The sequence below is a fragment of the Egretta garzetta genome, unplaced genomic scaffold (genome assembly GCF_000687185.1).
Source record: "Egretta garzetta isolate BGI_Z169 unplaced genomic scaffold, ASM68718v1 scaffold98, whole genome shotgun sequence".
Classification (NCBI taxonomy): domain Eukaryota; kingdom Metazoa; phylum Chordata; class Aves; order Pelecaniformes; family Ardeidae; genus Egretta; species Egretta garzetta.
The window spans coordinates 2,387,704-2,406,771 of NW_009260611.1; the positions used below are offsets into that span (position 1 = coordinate 2,387,704).

Below are 19,068 nucleotides of genomic sequence, written 5' to 3' on the forward strand. Positions count from 1 at the left end.
GATGCCATTGGCCTTCTTGGCCACCTGGGCACACTGCTGGCTCATATTCAGCTGGCTGTCAACCAGTAACCCTAGGTCTTTTTCCACCAGGCCGCTTTCCAGCCACTCTTCCCTGAGCCTGCAGCGCTGCATGGGGTTGTTGTGACCCAAGTCCAGGACCCGGCACTTGGCCTTATTGAACCTCATACAGTTGGCCTCAGCCCATCGATTCAGCCCATATTCCTCAAGATTATAAAACTGTACCTACCCTAATTTCATTTTTATTGATTGAAGTGAGTACCAGGCTTTCCTACTTTGTCAACTTCCAGTTGGCTTTGTGATTTCAAACATATGAGTACTTGAACTCAGTGAGGTGAAAAAAATGAAGAGCAAAGAATGTTTTTCGAGAGAAGCTCTTTCTGCCCATTGATGACAGCTGAGCCTCCCTGCCATTGTAGACATCCACTGTGAACTAAAGGAGCTGAAAACAGGGTCTTAGATTTTGCTTATTTCAACCATTTTGGCAGAAGTTTTCCAAATACTGTGTATATCTCGGGCTCAATGCTTTTGGGAAGTGTAAGCTACCATTTCAGAGGGATTGGGGAAAATTTTCTGTTCGTCTTTTTGCAGTGATTTACCTAAAGAGTTTTGAAAAGTTTGTTCTGCTTGAATTTGGCAGGAGAAGCTTGGCTGGTGTTAGGGAGGTGTCTCTAATCTGGATATGATCCTAACTCAATTTCTATCTATTAAAAGAGAATCACTAGCTTGGCTGACAGTCAGGAAGGATTTGGCCTCATTGCATGACTTGAGGAGTGTTGTGTAGTCATTCCTCTTGGGCAGCAGGGTCCCTGGTGGTGGTGGAAGAGGAGCAAGAAGCAGGGAGGCTTTCTCCTTGCTCTGAGCTGCTGCAGCAGCATGTGCCCTTTGAAGAAAACGTTAGTGCAATGCAGGACCCACGTGGGAGAGGGTTTGCGAGGGAAGGAGGAGAACATACTGAAGACACCAAAGATGCCAAGAAGCAGGCATCGAGAGCAAAGAAGGGAGTGGAGCCCAAAAGCAGGTGCAGAGGTAGAAAGAGTAACCTGAAGCAGCATTTCTTGAGCTGTTGTTGACTTTGCTTCCAGGCTTACAACTGCTGATACCGTGGTAGAATTTTCCTGCAGCTGAATTAATAATTTACCATAGACTTCTAGGGTTTGAATCTGTTTTCCTCACCGTTCTTTTGATGTTGCTGTTTGGAGTTAACAGAAGAATTTTTTCCCCAAACTGTCTTGTTAATTTTAATTGTTAAATAGAATCCCCCCCCCCCCTTTCTATCAATTAATACTGTAAAAGGAAAAAAAGGAACCTCATAAGGAGATGGATCAAATTGAGAATAGCCATACTGTTTATATTGATTGTGTGAGTATGTGTAATGTACATATGAAAATGCTACTGAGTTAATCAGCAGTGTTGCACCCTAAAACATCATCTGTACATCTAATTAATTATTTGTTGTCATACTTAAAAAGTCAAGGCTCAATGCCAGACTTTGTTACAGTGTGTTCTGGACTACCCCGATTAATGCATTACGAGCATGGTGGTATTAAAAGGAACTAGGATGACTTGGTTTGCATATGAGGTGTATTCATTTCAGGTTCTCTGGAGAGTTGAAGCTTGTATATTTTACTCTGCGTCTCTCTGGGAAGAGTACTGTTTGATATAAATTCCAGTGAAACTCTCCCTTGTTTTTATACCTCTGGAGTGGCTTTTGTCTTGTTTATGATGAATAACTTCAGTTTTGGACTATCGAGCAACTTACATGTTTAAAAATGCCCATAGCCCACTCTTAGAAGGCATCTATTTGATGCAGACACCTGAGCTGAAGAAGTGTCAGATATTCAGAAAAATAAAATAATTACTGAAATACATCAATTACAGGGAAAGGCTTGAGCTAGGTCAGACTGGAGTTCAAGCGGCCGACTCAGTAATGGGATGAGCTCAACGTATGTATATGAAAGACTTTCTATATTTTAGTACTTCCTGCACCGTGAGAACTTAGACCTAATGTTCAAGAACCTAGCTAGTCTCTTACTCTGTTGAAATGAGAGGTTTTTTTTTCAATGATTTTACGTAAACCAGTTGTTTAGCTGGTGGAATTAACAGTTAATGTGATAATTATGCTAACTGAATCAGTATCGTTAATATCAAGGTAGTTGTAATGTTATATTCTTCCTTATCTTTTCCCCATTCATGCACCAGGGTAAGCACTTGTGAATCCTGCCTCTTCCAGCCCCTCAGCTGAATGTTTGGCTGCTCATCTCTTGTTCTCTGTGGAGGTGCACACTGCCTGGGATTCCAGGTATCTTTCTTGTGCTCTGCCCTTTCACCTCCGAGGATCTAAGCAGGCACTAAAAACTGCATGCTCATCATACCAAGAGATGGATTTGTATTACATGGGAGAGCGGAGGGATAGAATGGCGAGAAGATTTGTATAAAAATATACAAAATGTACAAGCCCACACACTCTATTCCTCATCTTCTGATTTTGATCACGAGGAAGAAAGTCGTTAAAGCCTATCCACCTGGAACAGTGCAGCAAATGCTATTTCACAGTTGGCAAAGCAGAAGAATTCTTCAAGGCTGGAGGAAGCTGGAGTAGTTACCCAGGCTTCAAACAGAGCTTCAGGATTTTGGGTTGGGCAGTTTCCTATACAGGAGTCTTAGGTTTTAAAGTAATCAAGTGACTTTCTGACATTTTTCTTGTTAATTAGTGTTTTTCATTCAGTTTTAGCAGGTTGTCATGCTTCCTTTGGCTAGTGAGAAATTGCTTGGGTTGTTGATTGTTTTGTTCTGTTTTTACTTTTCGCAGGACTTCCATGTAGCTCTGGTTTTTTTGGTGCCTGGTTTGGTTGACAGAAATATTCCCGAAAAGCTTGTTTGTATGTAAAACCACCACATAGTGTTTTTATGTGATAGCATTAGTTTGTGACTTGTCTCTGAAGAGGAATTGCTAGGTCGGGTGGCAGACACTCTCAGTGGTGGAAATGTCGAATGGGACAAAGCAGAGCTGGGGTGGACGGCCCTGTACTCTGGCTGGCTCCCGTCCGTGTGGCGTCCTTCAGGCACCGTAGCCAGCTCGTGCGAGTTAGGACAGCCTTGAGTCTGCCTGAGCTGGGACAGAAAACTACAGAACAGTAAGCAGCTGGTTTCTCTGATGGTTTCCCCTCTTTAGGTCTGCCTTGGAGGCATTTGGGCGTTCCCAGGATTTTGTGGTTTCCTATTATAACAAATGCAGGCTGTCATCACAAAAGGTGATGTCCTCTGTGTTGGATCTAGTGACAGTGTGGCTGTAGGATGAGGAAGTTCATCCACACCAAAGGGAAAATGAACAGTTGTGTTATTTTTTGGTTGTGTAGACAAGCTGAGCTGAACCATCCCTTGGTCACACCGTTGCTTAACGTGGCTCATGGGAAGCGGTAGGAACCTGCAGGGGTGGTTTGGGAATAACGCAGACTTGTACCCCAACATTCACATGTCTGGGCATTAACAGAAGAAAGGGGGCTGGTGGTGTTTTGTCTCCCAGGCAGGAGGCTCAGGGCCCAGTACAACTCTCCTTCTGTCAGGAGCTTGGCCGGGTTTGCAGGGAGGCGGCACAGGGCACCTGGGCAGGGTGAGCTGGCTGCCTGCTGCCCTCACCTGAAAGGGAAGGGCTCTGCAGCGGTCCTGCTTGCCTCTCCAGCTGCTCCCCCACCCCAGCCTTCAGCTTCTGGGCTGGAAGGTGGCAGAGGTGGCGGCAGGGGTAGAGCAGCCGGCCTGTGCCCCAGGGCCAGTGAGAAGGGAGCTGCTGTTGACTAAGTGGTCTTGGCCCAGTTGGCCTCGGTGAAGGAGGCTACTGTAGAGGTGAATCAGTCCTCACACACTGGAGCTTCCATGTCCTGGGTGACATGGATGTCATTACGTGATTATCAGGCCTCTTTCCCCTCCGCCAGTGAAGGGGATGGGAGAAGAGTTTAAGGGCTCTTTCAGAGCTGGTCTGAGGGTGACCAAGGACTCTGCGGCAGCGTGCAGCAGCTGGAGGGACCCCAGGAGGCAGAAGCTGAAACTGGGTGACTCCAGGATTCGCCCTCTTCAACGTCTTCCCCTGGGAAAGAACAAATGACTGTCCCAGTGAGCTTGCTGGAAGAGATCTGGTACCAGCCATGCGATAAGGAACAATATCTGGGTACAGGTTCCTCAGGTTACAGGGGCTGTCATGTCCCTTTTGCACTAACAGTGAACACTAACAGTGAAAGTAGTTTCCGACAAGACCCAAGCACAGAAATAATTTAGATGAGTACAGTCCTCATGTCAGAAGACAAGTAATGCCTTCATAGCAATCTTCCCATGTGGTGAAAGGTGGCAAGGTATTGAGGAAGACAAATGTTTGATTTGACCCTCTTTGGCAAGTTTAATGACTCTAAAATGCTTTAATTTAATAGTAGTATGGTATGTAAACATAAGTTGTGACCAATGACTACTTTATCGAGCTATGCTACAAAGCTACAAACTATATTCTTGAGAGATTTTGTATAAAAGGAGGGTAGTATTATTTTTAGTTCTGTGAAAGTGGGACAAAGATGTGCATTAAATGTTAGAAATTGCAGAATCTGACCAAGCTTGACATCCAGTGTCTGTCTCATCTGGATTCTTCATCCACCTCCTTACTTTCAGAGAACCTTTAATAACACCTCTTCTAATACTTTGGATGTAAGAAGTGCTAATAAATACTGACTTGTATGTGTGATCACGTAAGACATTTGTTTTGGAAACCACAGAAGTAAAAGCAGAAATGCACATTTTTTTATTCTCTTGACATTTTGTGTTGTCAGGCTTCTTTTTTGTAACTTTGGTCTTTAAAAACGAAAGAATAAAATATAGCAACAAGTTCACACAGTTGTATGTCTGAAGAACTGGAGCTTCAAAGATGTATTGTCAGCTTCATAATAAATTCATAGGGTGAGCAGTATTATAACTTCTTCTGTTACATTGCCTTTGTAAGCTTTCATTTGAACACTTCTGAAAGGACAACAGCATGTACTTTCAGCAGGTATTTTGTTCTTTTTTAGTACTGTGGAATATCTGACTCATGAGAATATAAAACTGTAAAATCTTGTTTACATTGAAACAAACAGATCTTGAATCTACTGGATAGCAGCTAAGCCAACTTGGGATTTAAAACCTTGTGCAATAAAACTCAGGTTTTAGTTTAAATAACAAGCTTAAAGTACTTGAATAGAGCTCCAATTTTTGATAGGAAACTAAGAATAGTGATTTTAATTATTTTTTTTTAAATTTATTTTCTGAATATGGAGTCGTCATTATCTGCTGCTGCTCTTGCAGACAAGCAAAATGCACCTTCAAAAATTTAGCAAGCTAAAGTTAAACTTGTAAGGGAAAGAAAAATCTTTGAAGGCAGATCCTGAGTCTCATTCTAGTAATGACTCAATAAACATTATTCAGCCTTTAAGCCAAAATTAATCAGGACTAGTTCATACCCATTTGTACTTATGACAATACTGTCAGTTAGAACAGCTTTTCTTTCCTGCTTTCATTTTGGAGAGAGGCAGGCTGTTTCTTTCTCTGGCTCTGTGTTGGCAGGCTGTAAGGATTTGGGCTCGGCTTGCTGGTTTCCCGTTGTACAGCAGGCTCTCCCTTCCCCTGGATGTAGGCTTGGGCTTCCTTTGCCCTGTTGCAGTCGGAATTTATCTTCCCTGAATTGGCCAGAATTGGGCATAGCATTTCAGGTAGTGTCTCACTACTGCCTATACTCATCCGCTGTAGCAGTAGTTCCACTGGTACCTTACCTATTGCAGATGACTAAACCTTTGTCAGTCATCTTCTGGTCTGAAAATCACCTTTTTCTCCATCAACTGCAATCTGCTTTCTGTTCCAAGTCCCTATTTGCCCATTTTCCATCTTAAGGCCATGGTGTGGCTGTTAATATGTGAATTGTTTGTTGTCCTATCACTTGGTGGAACTGACATGAACCTTTCTGAAGTGTGATACGGTGATTAGATTTTGAATTTGTGCCATGAAACTAGCAAGGTGCCACAATAGTGGTTTTTGCTTAAGTGACTGTTTTGCTTTATACTGCCTATAGCTTTCTGGTTGTCCTAGGCTTTGGGAGAAATGTGTTGCATAGCACTCATAGGAAGGCAGTGAGAGCAAGGAATTGCTTTTTCTAAAATAGCATGTCCTGATCCTGAGATGGGACATCAGAGGAACTCCTGGGCCAGGTCACCCGGCCACTTGCTCTAGCAAATGAGCCTGTGCTCGATTACAGAAGCAAGCGTGGTAGTATTGCAAGACTTAGCAGGTTACATTCCCTGCGGACCACGTATAGTAGCAAGCATCAAGAGTGGGGGTGGAATGACATTTACAGTAAGGCTAGAAATCCTCACTTATGCAAAGAGCGCGGTGTCTTGGCTCATGGTAAGTGTCTGCAGTGGTGGAGAGCTGTATGGGAAATGTGGGAATATCACCAGAGAAAGGAGATCATGTTCATCAAGACTTGTGCTGAGTTCAGCTCGTTTCTGATGTGAAAGGTAATTACTGTTAGTGTCCCTGTGCAAGAAAAGATTTGCCTTAGTCATGCGGCAGTTTGCCAGGCTGCCTTAATGCTGCTGTTGATTATTTATTAATCTCCTGTCTTACCCCACTTTGTCCTTGTTGATGAAGCAATTTAACAATTTTATGTATCGTTAGGACACTTTCATTTACTGTCCTCCAGCTGCCCCATGGCTGTGGAATGAGTATTTCTGCATTTGAAGAGGGAGACAGAGGAACCTTAGTGTGAGCCCAGGGCTTGCAGGCAGGGATCAGCCAGGGGCAGTGTGGGGTTGTAACAGCCAAGGCAAACCAGGTGTATTGGCATCTTCATCATTTGCTGATTTCTATTTCTTTGAAGGTCAATTGGCCTTCCTTCTTATATAAGGGGCACCCAGACCAACTAATTTAAGGGAGACCTTTCTGGTTGTAGAAATGGATTTGAATCATCATGTGATATGCAAGTGAAAATGATGGTAATTTACTGAGAACCAAATGCATAGTTTTTGCCTATTTTCTCTTTGTGTTGTATAGAACTGAATTAGGATTGACAGAAACAATTAGGTATCAGAGTCACTAGGCCAAAAAATGGCCTTCATCATTAGCAGGCGTCGTATTGATAGTCAAATCCTGTTTCTTGCAGTCTGCTTTGTCTTCAGTGAACTTTTGTCAGCTGCTGGGCATGAGGCAAGTCATCTGGTAGGGAAGGCATGTGGCATATGGGCTAGAGAGGCCTGGTTTATGGAGAATGACGTTGCTGGAAATGTCATTTATAGCCTATGTGATGTGTTATCATCTGTGTGAGCTCTTTCTGTCCTTCAGTCATTGTTTGCATTTGTTGCTCTGCATTGTCACTGTCCTGGAGCATTTCAGCCTTTCCAAGACAGTGATTCAGGGATCATCTGTCACCACTGCAGCAATCCTGTCCTTATTCTGATGGTTTTTCTGATGTATATTAGCCATCCTATTCACTGGAGTGCTTGTGGCTGTCTAGCTTTGGCCAAAACCATGAGATTTTTTTAAGCAGACTGAAAGAGTATGTAGTTAATGGCTATTCACCATAAAAGGCAAAGGCAAAACCCAGCAAGAATGATAAATTGAGCACACAGATGCACAAACCATAACAGCTGCTATCAGTGACAGTAACAAAGGCCAGAACCCTTAAAACACTGGTGATGGGCCCCAACAGGAACCTCTTGGGTGTATCCTTGAAGAGATTCAACCAGGGCTTTGTAACAGATGAGAAGGGAAAGCAGAGTGCTACGGATCTTACAGGAGGATGGAGGTTTTATTGGGTATTTGAGGGGACTGCGGGGACTGGGTAGAACTTACTGTGGGATATTTAGAGGAAGGATAAAAGGTAGGAAAGGGAAGGAGGTGAGCTACCAGGGAAAGCTGTGAGTGTTACTGTGTGTGATCTGCTAGCGAACTTCAAGCATGCAGAAACAGCAAGCAGGAGAGAACTGAAATGTGGAGAGACCTGACGTTGGAGCTGTAGCCTGAATGAAAGGGCATGGTGTCTGGGCTTGGATTCTGAACATATGTAAGGTCTGCACCAGAGTTTGAGGGACCTGCGAATGCAGGTGTGCACAAATACATGTGCATGTATGTGAACATGGTGAGCCTGAGTGGAGAAATGGGATCCAGGCCACTTGCATTATTCAAGATTCATGTGGATGCCTGCAAAGAAGATGCTGTTCTGCCTCTGATCCCTGTGTCATCTCTGTGTGGGCACAACTTTGTGTGTGCCTGCAGGAAATGCACGCTCAATTACTTGTACCTTGCTATTGGCAGGATTCGGAAACAGGGAAGAGCAGCAGCCTGTTGTCTAGTAGACCAGGAGGAGTGCTGTGGATCTCAAAGTCCACAGGATTAACTACCGCTAGCACAAATGAAGGAGAATTCTATCCGTGTTGCCTTGCTATACAGACAGGGAACCCTTCTGCTGCATTACTCAAAGTTTCTCATCTTTGTGTCATGTTCTGGACCAGCTTTGGTGATGGGTTCTCTTTGTGTCCTCCAGGGATGTAAAGAGGTTGGGTTTTTAAAGTGGGTGATAACTGCTACCTGGGGAACAAGGAGTAGGATGGACTTAAAATGGCACAGGAAGGGGTTGAAGGGGAAAATTACATTCCTTTCTAGACCCCTGACTAGTATGTGCCCCTCTCATCGAGGAATAGCCTGTTGTCTGGTACAGGTGTGTCACCTGGCCACAGGAAATCTGATAAAATTTTGTTATGGACACATAGTTGCTGAACTGTCATGCAGTCTCCTGGGTACAGTTAATACATCAAAATGGTTTAGCATAAATTTAAGCTGTGAATTTCTATTGATTCAATAAAAAGTCCTTCACTATAAGGACCGGCACAATGTATCCTTAAGCCCTATAACCCCATTTGCTATGAAGGGGCTGACTCCCTCCAATGGTATTTGATGCTGTACTGGGTCTGGCTGGGGTGCAGTTCATTTTCTCCATGGCAGCCCAGGTGGTGTGTGTTTTGGATTTGGGACTAAAGCAGTGTTGATAACCCAGCAGTGTTTTGGCTATTGCTGAGCAGTGCTTGCACAGTGCCCGGGCTTTTTCTTTCCCACTCTGCCCTTCCTCCCTTTGGGGGCAAGGTGGCCTTTGCCCAGAGGCTGGCTGGGCATCAGTCTGCTTGTGGGAAGTGGTCAGTGATTGCTTTTGCATTGCTTGTGGGTTGGGGTTTGTTTTTTTTTTTAATGCCTCTTCACTTATTAAAGTCTTATCCTCACCCACATATATTCTTGCTTTTTTTGCTTTTCCTCTCCTATCTGACTGAGGGGTGTGAGCAAGTGGCTGTGTGGGGCTTAGCTGCTGGCTGGGGGTCAACCTACCACAGATGGTCCCCATCTGCAATTGCTGAAAAATTGCAAATAAGCATTTCTTGTTTTTCTCCATGCTGATCTTATGCATCGTAGGAATTATAGGCATTTGCAGAATTCCGCACTTATTGCAGATCCTGCCTTAAAATTCCTCTATGTAATGCTCTTACAAATCTTAAGAGGTCTAACATGCTGAAACTACTACCTTCTGCATTGATTTGCAGTGTTACATTATCTCCTCAGCCCTCTGTCTCCCTGTCCGGTCTCATACTTGAGACAAAAGCTCTGTGGGCTAGGCCCTCTTGCTCAAGGAATGCCACATTGAAGACTTTGTTCAGTGAGTAGGGATAGGAGTCTGTCTCAAATGAAATACAAAAGAAGGAAACAAAGATACGCAGATATCCACTCTCATTTTACTATCAGCAGCAGCTAAAATGTTATCACATGTGACAAAGGTATCAGTAAAAAGGAATGAATTTTCTTCTTTCCTCTGTTACGTAGCAGGAAAATTATATTTTATTGAAAATAGTCAATCTCAGAAATAAAATGTTAATTTTCTGTTCTCCATTCAAATAGTAGTTCAAATTGTCCTTGGCTTTTAAAAAAACCCCTAGCCATTCCTTTTATTAAAAATGTCATCATTTCTGGCAGATGGAGCTGGCAAGAATTCTAGTCTTGGGTAGCCATGCTTGACAATAGTTTGCTCGGATAAAGTTTTTGTTTCTTTCGTAGCAATTGTGTGAATACAGTATAGTTGTAACATGAGCTTAAATAGACTGATGCTGTCCGCATTCAGTTTTTGTGTTCTATCTCAGCTACGTTTTCCTTTTGGTGCTGGTTAAAGCTGTAGTTTCTAAAACAGCTGAGCTAGTTTAATGGCTCACTGCTGCTGAAAGACGTTCTTGCTCCTAGCTGGGTCTGCTGTTAGTGCCGTGAGTCATTTCAGCTCAGGAACTCAGCAGAAAATTAACGCCTTTGTGTGTCTGGGTTAGTATGCTCCTGAACTGGGAGCATCTTTCGTGGATGGCTTCTGTGAGTGACATAACTGGTGTAATATATGTTGTGGGAGGGAGTCGGACCTTCTTCTGTAGGTGGTGGTGACCTTGTAGAGCAGCTGACTCTGTCTTACAAACCACATATTCATTTAGCTGACTGCACTGACAGAAGTGAGTCATCCCATTCAGCCTTGAATGGCTGCAACCAAAATGCAGGGTTTTCAGATAATTGGGAGTCAGGAGAAAATTGGATACCCCAAGCAGCTCTATCAAAGATTACAGCCTCTGGGAAAGGGCAGATGCCACAGCTGGCTGTTTGCAGAGTCTTCGTCGTCCTGGATAATAGTGAGGCTTACGTAGACTTCAACTTTTAGGAAATTAATAGGAAGTGAATGCCCTAAAGGGGCTATGACCTGCTTTCAGCTTTGCTTTCAAACTAATGACTGGTTCTTTCATTAAAAAAATATGTGCTCTTTTCCGTGACTTGCAGGTTTCAACTTTTCTTGTTTGTATTGTAGAATATGTAGCAAAGACTATTAAAGTATTCATCTTGCCAGCCCTTTCAAAGCTTTGGATGTGTGGATATAACTGTTGTGGACTTTCTTTATTTTGCAGTTGCTGCGGGAGCTGAAGCATCCAAATGTCATTTCTCTGCAAAAGGTGTTTCTTTCTCATGCTGACAGGAAAGTGTGGCTTCTCTTTGACTACGCTGAGCATGACCTCTGGGTAAGGTGAATTGCTTGTAGGTACCAGGCTTAGAGTTTTAGTTGCAGAAAAGGGACAAGGTCAGGGAAGACGCATTGGTTTAAAAACAGTATGGCCTTTTGCCCTGTGTTTGTTGGAAACATTTTCAGTACTAAAGGAAAAGTAATGGAAAATGTTGGGTAAGCATGCTACACAGTTAATCTGTGACCTCTTTAAGAAGATAAAAATCTGCATTCAGCTCTCAGTAGCTAGAAATCTAGTTAAATAAATGCAGATATAACCCTCCATTACAGCTAAAGTAGAGTGCAGGAAAATGTAATTGATGATGCAGGTGGATTCCTTTTGAAAAATGACAAACTTACTGGCTGAATAGGACAGCTTGGAGTTTTAGTTATATTGCATGTCATCCGTGAATACATGAAGTGGAGAGTAATGCCACTGTATTTAATTGAAATTTAATTCATGTTTCAGTGGGAAGAGCTTTTTACTCAACTCATCTGCTGAAATGTCATATATTTGGGAGGAAGGTTGTTTATTCCTAATTACAAGGCACAGCTTTAAAATATAAACATGTTGAAGGCAAAGTAAATTTGTTTTAAGATATATACTCTTTTCCTCTGTTAACTTAGTATTTATAACCTTAACACCCATTTGGAATGCTTTAAAAAAAAATTAAAGTAGCATTGTAAAGAATCCAAAATCCCATACAACCTTGACTTCCCTGAAAAAAGGTATGTGTTTGCCTCAAATTAAATCTGACCTATATTTTGAGCATTGCTCTCAGTGGAACGAGTATTGTAATACTAACCTTAAAAGATATTAAGAAGATTCGTATCAAAGGATACAACAGAGGCAATTTGGAATGAAGTGGAAATTTTGATTTATGTGTTCATGTAAGACTTGGGTAGTATGAATCATGAGTTGGTTTTCCATCTGCATGTAGTTTAGACAGGCAGCTGAGGTATAAAAAACCAAATTAAAAGTAATTTCTTTTGAAAATGGTGTTCCTTGTAGTTGGGAATAATTCAGCAGTATTTGCCTAAGAACTAGTGTGTCCATTTTCCTTCAGCTAAGGTGAATCGAAGGTATTTTCTCCTAGTTCAATGTCTTGGAAGTTCCCATAGTTGGTATTGAGTTTTCATTGCCAAAATAAAATTAAGGAAAAAAAATTACCAAACAGTTGAAATGTTGAGACATTCTTAAGGCTGACATACAAAACAAAAAACCCTTGAGGAAATGGAGTAAAGCTTTTTTCTAATGTGGAGAAAAAAAACAAGCCCATTCTTTTTTTTTTTCTGTTCCCTGATATTTGTGATATGCTAAGCTACAGAAGTTCAGGAATGTGTGAGTGTGTTGTTTTGTTTTTTTTTTTTTCCCGGAATGTGCCGCAAGGCTTTGCGTTTGTTTGGAGGATTGTGACTAATAGTGACCTGGCCTTGTTTGTATTTTTACTTTTCCGCATTGCTTCATACTTAACCAAAATCACTGCAGAAGCGTCTCTGTTAACGAAACAGTGGTTTGAATATCAGTAACTTAGGAACGGCCCACAATTTTGACCTTTATGTTTACATCCGCATACCTGTATAACTCCAGAACTCCCCAGCTGTACCAGCTCCTGGTTGTTCACTGTCTCTGGATGCAGCAGACGTAGCTGCAGTGACTGGGCTGGCTCCGTGCCCCAGGCAGCCGGCTATGGACCAAGTCCTCCAGTGCTGAGCGTATCTAGCGCAGCAGGTCTCAAACAAGGCTGGGAAAAGGGCACAGAGTATATCAGAGCAGGAACAAAAAGGTCCATGAGAGCCACCTGTCTTTTTGTTTGTCTGTGAAGATTTCACTGCATGAAAAACATTTGCTTTAGAGTCAATGGAAGTGGGAGGTGAGAGGAGGCAAAACTTGTGGCTCGGGCTTCGGGGGAGAGCCACCTGTCTTTTTGTTTGTCTGTGAAGGTTTCACTGCATGAAAAACACTTGCTTTAGAGTCAGTGGAAGTGGGAGGCGAGAGGAGGCAAAACTTGTGGCTCGGGCTTCGGGGTGCTCGTGCACGTGGTGCTTGGCTGACTGGGCAGGGACTGTCACTTTCTCATCAATGTTTCTCTCCTCCATGCAGCTCCATTTTTACCTTTGGCAGAGCAGGGATGTGCCTTTTCCTCCCAGGAAAGCCAAGCTCGATACCTGAAGCAAAGGAGGGCAAGCTGTACAGAGCTGGGCTGCAGCAAGAGAGGAAAGGCAATTTGCCAAAGGGGTTTGAGTAGTTGGGTCCCTAATTCACACCCGGAATAGGAAAGCTCAGGAATGTAGAAAGAACACGTGATAGAATTTTGGTGCCAGGTTTTGGATGGACAAGATCAGGGCTGTTTGCGTGATCACATAAGTGTGAGTTGTTAGAGAAGTGTGAATACATGAAAAAGTTTGTTCTAGAAATTACCTGTCTCTCAAAAGGAGGCAAACACAGAAATGGTTACCATGACTGTGGCACACCTTATGCTATTGAAATTAGTGGCACCTGGCACTCAAGTGGTAAGACAACGTGTCCTTTTGGGACTCCTCATTGTTGCTAGGTGTCGTTGCCTGTGTGTACGCTTATAATTGTTAAAGGTTTTTTCCGTGTCTGGCTTGGTAGCTGACTTTCAGATGGACAGATTTCTAGCTTTGCTCTGCCAACAGCTTCTGTTTTGAGAGTACTGTGCTTTTAGTAAATAAAGAAGGAATAAATCTGGGCTTCTAATTTAAACATTTAAAACTCCCCATACAGTTTGCAACAATTTGTCTGGCATTAGGTGTTGAATATTACAGTGTCATTATTACTGTAGGAGAAAACCAAGAAGTAAAATAATACAGGAGTTGAGTGATGCACTTTTAATTCTGTGCTGTGATATACAAGGTATCAGCCTATCTTAGCAAAAAGAACCCCCAAACAAAAATACTCCTAAAACCTCCAAACTGTTAAAGATCAGTGATCTGCAAGGGAATTTGCTTTGACAGTTGTATTGGGTTTGTATTCCTCATCCCGCTGTGGGAGAGTGAGTGAGCGGTTGTGTGGGGCTTAGCTACCTGCCAGGGTTAAATCACAGCAACAACTACTTTCATTTTTGAGAGATTTCCTTGGGGTGGTGATCACTTTACCTCATGTAGTATTAATTTTCTAGTACTTAAGGTACATGTTTCAAGTCTTCAAAATGAATGATGAAAGGTTGAATAAAACCTAAGAAGCCTGTGTAAGGAATTGCTGGCTTTTTTTTTGTGTAATGTTGTAGATCAAAACATTACTTTTTAATTTTTATTTCTATTTCTTTTTTCCCCTCTACAGCATATAATCAAGTTTCACAGGGCTTCTAAAGCAAACAAGAAACCAGTTCAGTTACCTCGGGGAATGGTGAAGTCACTGTTATATCAGATCCTAGATGGTATTCACTACCTGCATGCTAACTGGGTGTTACACAGGGATTTGGTAAGTGGATCCGCAATGGGTTTTAGCACTGGGATGATGACTGAGGGCAAGGATTGCTTTTTATGAAAAGTCGCTGGGAAACAAAAATCTTTGTGCTAAGGGCATGTATTAATAAAAATATATTTTTATGCTGTAGTCAGACAGTCTTGATGGTAGAGCAAATTTTAAAAGCTGGCTGTGATCTGATATGCTTATGACAGCAAAGTATATCAGACGGCTGTTTTCCTTTTTTGATTTTCTAAATCAACTATTTTTAAAAGTGTTCATTTAAATAACAGGCGTGTTGAGGTACAGAAAATGCCTCTGGTAGTATCACTGCAGGCAAGATAAATAACTAAATACGGCATGTGTGTAGGTGGGGGAGAGGATGATTGGCTGTAAGAACTGCTGAAAAATTAAAAGTTCCCTAAAATTATCAGTTTTACTTATGAAGGTAACTTTTGAAAGCCGTTATCTTCTCCTAGTATTTATAACCTATCAGAAATATAGCCATGCCAACTTTGAAGACTTCTGCAAATAAACTAATGTTTACCCAAGCTACAGTATAGAAGCAAAACATTTTGAACCTGAGTTAGTGTTTCTTAACCAGCAACTTCTATTACATGTTTTAAATTGGTGAATCTCACCAGTTATTATATATTTGCCTTTGAATTAAGCCCGTAGTTGACTCGGCTGGTTCTGTCTGTTGTCTTAAAATTGGGTAGTTTTCCTCACCCAGTTGTCTGTAGCTCTTATTCTTAGAAGTAAATTGATAAAAATGCTATCAAAGTATGATACTGTCTATATATGATGCTTTGAATTACTGAAATTTCATTAATGCATGAGAGTATCATTAGTTTGACCTTTCATTCCCATGAGTCAGTATTACCAGTGCTATTCTGTGCTTGTGGAATAAGTCTGGCTTCCTTATTACTCTTCCAGAGTCTCTTTTTGTCTTTGAAATAGCTTTAATAGTGTTCCGTGAAAGGTAGTCAATGACTAGTTATTTGTCTTCTATTTTCATGCCCAATAAATGCTTTTACATGCTGCCATTCTCTGTTTAAACTGATGGGAAAAGATTTGTCTTTGATAAACAACATTTTCAGAACTGAAATGCAAGGAAGCTTTGCTTTATTAAAATAATTGTATGGATATTGTTTCTAATTTGCTCCTGGTTTTAGAAATGGAACAAAGCCGCAACACAGGGGAAAAAGTCAAAAAGATTGCAGTGGCTTTGTCATGACTCATGAAATAGTGGAGCAAAACATAATGTAGAAATATATAGTGCATATTACTACTTAGACATACTCTGTTTTAAACCAAAATGTAACGTCTTACTCTAACGTTCTGCTTGCAATAGTACTCTTCAGTATATTTGAGGCATACAGAAAACAAATGACCTGTCATCAAGAATCTAAATTTTTATGATGTTTTACTTTTTACAGTTCAAGAAAACTTACAAACTTAAGCATAATTGAGTTTAAAAAGAAAACCATGCATGTTGTTAACTGGATGGCTCAGGAGATTGGTAATTTATTACAGAGCCTTTCACATCTAGGTCTGTAGCTCAAATACAGTTTAAGGTGGCAACTGCACAAAACTATTACCATCTCATTTTCTGACCTATGTGAAATGAGTTGGTGGTCTCAGTCCAGCATGAAGTTTTCTTCCAGCAGAAAAACCACCATCACAATTGGCTATCTTTTGATAATCCGAGGAAGAGACCAAAAGCTTGAGGCAGAGTCTGAGAGGTCTTCCCAATGGAACCTTGTCGAGCCGTGTTGGTGAGAATCCTACAAAAGGTGTGCAGGGGCTGCCTGTGCTGCCTTGTCCATGGAAACCTTTGGGTTTGTCGTTTTGAAACCGCTCAGTTTGAGCTGAATTTAGAAGGCACATATTTCATGCAGGATGAAAGACAGAATTATATCTGTCAGATTCTTTCTTTTAATCAGGGTCCCTGGGAATAGCCTGGGTAACAGAAGGCATTCTACCTAGTGTTTTGTCTTGGCAAGACAGGGGCATATTGGTGCAAAGTTAAGCTTGCAAGTTGGGACTTGAATAGTGTGTATATTCTGATCCAAAACAAAACAAGTGATGTTAATGCTTGTTCTTAGATGTGCGTTTCTGTTCCAGGATACCTGTAATATTAGCCTTCAGGAATATCGGTGTTAAATCATCAATTTTAACTCCTGCTTGGATGGCTGGACAGATTTATTATGTTTCTCCTACTGTGCCTTTAAAATGATAGGTGTTTCTGAATGTTTTATGTTTCCCTAGATTTAGATGTGTACAGATACACATGCAGAGTTGGTTAAATAACATGCTTGCTTTCATTTCATATACTAGCTATTATAAGAGTGAAGGTGCTTGGGGGTGGTTAGGAAGCTAAAGAATATAGTACTTTGGCAGAAAAATCTATTCTTTGCTACATTTCTCTCATAGGATAAGCATTTTTTTAAAGGGTGAGAAAGCTCATCGCTTGGGAAAGTAATTGTCCTCCATCTAAGTGCCATTTTCTGCTTTTGGGGGTTTTAAAGATGCCTTAATGAAGTTAGCTTTTAAGTAGGTAATGTTTTGGACGTTTTTGAGGTCTTGACTTCTGTAATCAGAAACAAAATATGGCTTAAAGTAACTCCTTTCTTCCTAGCATCCGCAAACTAGGCAGTAAAACTTAATGGCTATTAAAACCACATAAACTTAGACTGAAATTTGTCTTCCTAATGGAATCGAGGAATCCTAATTCATGTAAGATTTGCATAAAGTGAGTATATTCTGTACAAAACAGTAAAATCTGTAGGAAGACAGTAACTGTCTCTTGTGTTTTTTCTAGTCCTGGTTCATCTTTTACAAAAGAAATGCATACAAATCTTAGCAATAACTTAACTATTTAAACAGCTAACTCTCTTAGCTGTGTTTTTTTCTTTCACTGGTTGCATGAAAGCCAATTCACCATTTCCATTAGAGCAAGGGAGATGTTGATTGTATTTGTTGTCTTTGAATAGCACTGTGCTTGAGTAGTTAGCTTTTCTGTAAGTCTTTGAAACACACCAGTAAAATTTTTCAGCAGATTAATGTCAGTCTTTTTAAAATTTCTTATTTGACTTGCATATTCTTCAGCTTTTTTTTAATTTCATGACTGACAGCAATTGAAAGCAGATTGTTTATTCATGCTCTGACTGTAGCAGGAAGGAAATAAGAACACTTCATGTAATTACCACAAAGTGCATCAATTATAGTTTTAATAATATTTTGAATTTAGTTATCAAGCATGCTTGAAACATACCACATTTTGCTGACTGTTTTTCCTAGTATTTTTTCCACTTTATGATATCCAGCTATTGGACTTCTTCCTGTACTGAAAGTGCTTATTCCACACTAAAAATAAGCATAAGCAGAAGACTGGCCGTGTATCTGCTTTCATCAATCTGCTGCTTCAGTAGCAAGAGGAAGGAGAGGATGGACTTAGCAGTGTGCTTGGAAGATTTCTTCAAGTAATGGGCTCAAAATAGAGAACGCTTTCCGTGATATGGCAATTTATATGCCGTGCCTGTTAACATTTAAAAGTGCGTCTTTGATACTAGCATGTAGCAGGCTTGTCCACAAAGTCAGGATCCAGTCTCAGCTAAGAGATGAGCACCCCTCTGCTGGTTTTGTGTGGTGACAGTAAGATTAGTCTGTAATTTAAATTAATAATATATTAACAAACTGTTAAATTAATGATAAATTTTGCACTGAAACTATTTGAAGTGCTTATGTGGTGCAGCAATGCTTAAAAACATATTGCCGACCCCTTAAAAAAACCCTGCAAAACCACCCCCAAACAAAAAAACCCAGAGGAAACCTCACAGCTCTTACTTGTAGTACTGCAGCTGAGACACTGTGATGAAACATTCTTTTGTTCCCAAATTTTCAGACTAAATTCCCTGACCTGTTTCTTTGTGCATGGTGCGAGTGGGTGCTGAACAGATGAATTGCCACTTGGCAAGCCAGGTATGGAAGAGGGTAACACAGTGCTGGGCTCCTGCTTTCCATTCCCCTCCTCTTGCCAAAGGAATGAGAACCTCTTTGCTTTTGTCAGTAACATCCATGTCCTGGTTAGTCTGGGATTGTGTCACTGTGGATGTGACCATTTGCAAACTAGTGCTAGCACAGGATACTGCAGCCTATTCAATGCGTTCCCAGTGTGCAGCTCAGCTAAACTGTGCTGCTGTGGGATGAGCACTGGTTTTTAATAAGCTTTCAAGCGGACAAGCTTTAATACAGTTGGAACGTTGGTTCCTGGGACCTGGACTCTTTCCAAGGATACCTGCTGCCAGCTTTGGGATTAGTGGGAACATTAAAGATGTTCTTTTAACAATAAATGAGGAGAAGCCACTGCCAGGATGGTTTCTTGTAGATCTTAGTCATTTTCCAGGCTCTGGCTGTGAATCACTTAAGTATGTGCTTTAGGCAAAGTTAAATATATGGGACTTTTACCCTGACAATTTACCATTTTCCACATTAGAGCTCTTGACTCCAAAGATGTCTCCCTCATCAATATTTCAGAATTACT

The 19,068-nt window shown here is 41.3% G+C and overlaps 1 protein-coding gene across 3 annotated transcripts in view; it reads left to right on the forward strand.

Moving 5' to 3' along the window:
- Window positions 1–19,068, forward strand: part of CDK8 (cyclin dependent kinase 8) — a 56,966-nt gene that overhangs the window by 1,187 nt on the left and 36,711 nt on the right. For 2 of the 3 annotated variants that reach the window (XR_004842779.1, XR_004842780.1), the window contains exons 2-3: window positions 11,001–11,111; window positions 14,397–14,537. The gene's annotated coding sequence lies outside the window, so the exon portion shown is untranslated. Of the gene's footprint in view, window positions 1–11,000; window positions 11,112–14,396; window positions 14,538–19,068 lie in introns of those variants that run through there. The other variant, XM_035900430.1, reaches the window with a different exon arrangement.